Source organism: Neovison vison, chromosome 7 (assembly GCF_020171115.1).
Source record: "Neovison vison isolate M4711 chromosome 7, ASM_NN_V1, whole genome shotgun sequence".
Classification (NCBI taxonomy): domain Eukaryota; kingdom Metazoa; phylum Chordata; class Mammalia; order Carnivora; family Mustelidae; genus Neogale; species Neogale vison.
In genome coordinates, this window is record NC_058097.1 from 34611987 (window position 1) to 34615395 (window position 3409).

Sequence of the window (3409 nt, forward strand, 5' to 3'; positions counted from 1 at the left end):
GCATAAAATTCACTCAAATTATTTGCTGAAGAAGAAAAGAGTGATTTTATAGCAATGTAACACTATAATCTATACACCTCTTTGGGAGTTAGGCTAGGTATGGAGTCAGTGGCAGAAATCAGGAAAACAATTTTCCACACGTCGTCCTACCTTACTGCTTCTTAACCATTGGTTCTTGTCTCTACGACTTGTCTTTTCTACTGAGGCTGTCCAAGAAAAGACACTTTCTCTAATCTTTTGTCTTCATAGTTCAGCATTAGTTCCTCATCTGTGAAATGGGAATACAATTTCTCTGCCTGATATCTAGAGCCACACTAGCAGATCTCTTAAGAGACTTTTCTGCCCAGACTATAATCCTATAATTCTCTGTCCAGAAGGCTGGTTTCCCCTACAGGCAAATTTGTAACTAAGTAGCTTACTACAGAGGTTAATTGCACAGAAAATGTGGTTCGAGGACCATCAACTTTTTTCCCCTCCTATGTTTCTGCTATTAGGCTGCAATAAATGCTTGGCTTAAAAAAAACAAAACAAAACAAAAAAACCCACCACACCTAAAAATATCAAGAAGGAAAAGAAAACTAGGAGAATTCTAATACCTGAAACACCCATAATCTGGACCATTTGCTGTGTGAAAGAGAGAGTTGATATTGCCCTAGAGAGAAAGCATGCACTAATTGGAGCCATTGCTGCACAGTGTGATGAGAGAAACAAACTTATAGAGGTACCCAGCCCACGGCAAGAGAGGGATGGGAGATATATCTCCTACTTAACATCACAGAACAGCAGAGCTGGAGGGAACTTAGCAGACCTCAAACCCAAGCACAAATTCACATTTGCAGAAGGAAGCCCAAGCTCTAGGGACTGGAACTCAGGTGTTTATACCTGCAATCCAGAGTCCCTTTAAGTCAGCTTTGCCACAACACCAGATAATAGGGGCTAAATCTGATTGTGCATAACATTTCTTCACTGCCTCCCACACTAAGGTTTCTGCACTAGGAGTGACAGGCAAGGTGTGTATGGTCATGATGCTGTATCAGGATGTCAGGGGGAAAGCTTCAATCCACACCCACCTGGAGGGCTTACATTTGAATTTTGCTTTGCTTCAACTCAGAGTCAGAGGTGCTGCCTTTTAAAACTACACTCCTACATTATGTCCTGAATCAGCAAGACCTTTCCCTCTTACTCCATTCCAAATGAGTGTGGGACTAGGATCCCCCCCATTTGGTCACAAATTCCCTCTTTATTACATTTTTAATGCAAGGACCAGTTCCTTCCTTCTATACCCACAAGACCCTGACTTGATGCAGGGCCCATGGCAGGAAAGTGACTCTTTCCTATCACCATATCCTTCTGACAGGATGATTGCAATTTAACTGCTTTCCCACTTAGAAACAGAGGATAGCTAAAGAAAAGACATTTCCTTCTTTTCCCTTCTTCCCTGGGATAATCAAGTTAGTCATTGGTGCTGGGAGAAGGGGGTGGGGCACGAGAAAATAAATACTGAAGTAACTTTTTTACTGAGATCTTATTCAGTCTGCAAATCATTCCAATATAAAGTGGAAAATTATTACAATTTCAAAAATATGGTTTGTGAATCATGGCCATAAATTCCCTGATAAAAGGGCCACAGGTGAAAAGTCACTAATTAAGCTCGTTCTCTCTCTCTCTCTCTCTCACACACACACACACACACATTCTCTCCCTGAGTTATTCTCACAATACATTACAATCTAGGAAATGGCTTCCTCGCTGAAGAAATCTAATAATTTTCCTCAAAAGAAACATACTAGGATGCATGGGCCATTCTGAAGGAAAAAAAGATATCCTAAATTAAGCACAGTGTGGTCAACATGAATTTAATTCCACCTGCCAGGGTCACTGGCTATAAACAGACAACTAGTATTCTTTATTTTGCTACATAAACAGTGGCTTCTCATCGGATTTCCTGCTGCTAGTCTCTGAAAGCCATTGCCTGAATCACCAGTAGGGCTGCTAATTGAAGAGCTGAGCAGGTTTTTCCCTAAAAGTCAGGATGACATGGTGAAGCTGGGCACATTGCCCCTGCTCCCCATGCATCCTTTAGGAAAGTATGCTCTTCTAAACAGAAATAAAACTTGCAAAGCACAGCAGACAGAAGGCTGAAGGTCAAGTGATAAATTCCAAGTGCTAAGACATGCTTACTAACTAAACTCCTATGTTCCACTACGTCTCTGTGTATATGAGAAAAAGCTGCAGGAGTAAAGAACAGAGATTCACAGGCTCAGGAAGAGCTGAAGAATTTGGGTCAGACTGGAGGAAGGATGCTCCTTGGCTGGAAACTAGTTACTATTTGTTGAACACTTACAATACAACAAGTAAATAGATAGATGATAGACAGTGACAGAGATTTTTAATTTCACAAAGTAATGTATTTTTATATATACATATGTGTATATACGTATATTTGTGTATATATTATACATGTACATATATATATATACTTATTTATGTTATGCATATTTGTAAGAAAATCAGAGCTCAGAAAAGCTGAGTAAGTATATTGGTTTGTCGCCACATCAGAACTTGAGGAAAAAATTTAAGAGTAGTTGCTTTATTTCAAGGTGATCCCAGTAAACAGGAGTGAGGGAGTGGGGAGTGTGATACAAAGAAGGAAGAAAGAGCCAACGTGAAGTGTTATTGAGCTGGTTCCTGCTGTGGCAACTGCGTTCAGTTCCACTGGAGACTCTTTGAGGAACTGTGTAGAATGTGCCTCAGAACTGTCCCTTCAAAGGATAAAAGGATGGCATTAATCCTTGCACTTCTGGGATGTTTCACATGTGAGCTGAGAAAGGGTCCCTAGCTTTGGGGGATACCCTTGAGGCAGGAAAGCTGATGGGCTGATTCAGTTGGCCTTTGAGAGAAATGCTATCTCTGTGTATGGACCTGTATGTATGCCGATAACTGCAGCTGAAATCAAAGGTAGGATGAGTGGAAATGATATCAGGCACAGAAGCATGTTAGAGCGACCAAGCTGCCTGACTTCAAGACCCATGAGCTTTGTACTCTATTATGTTATTTTTCTAGAACTGGGCATCAGCAGTGTCAGGACAACCTGTCCTTCCTAGGTATTCATCCTGTAGCCCATTCCTACGGGTCCTTACTCTTAGGTGGATGCTAAGCCTTAGTTGAAGACAATGCAACATTTCCCCAGATCAGAGTTCTTAAGTTTTGAAAGCGGACTCTGCAACAGCTCTTTTGAAGTACATTAAATACACAGGTAATGAACTTTCCAACTGTAAGGTGTTCCATAATCCCACAGTGAACGGCAGAAAGTCATAATATGAATGTTACACCAGATGGCGAATTAGACTTGGATGTTTAAGGAAATTTCAGAATTAAATTCCAATTCCAGGATTCTACCCCACTTTTT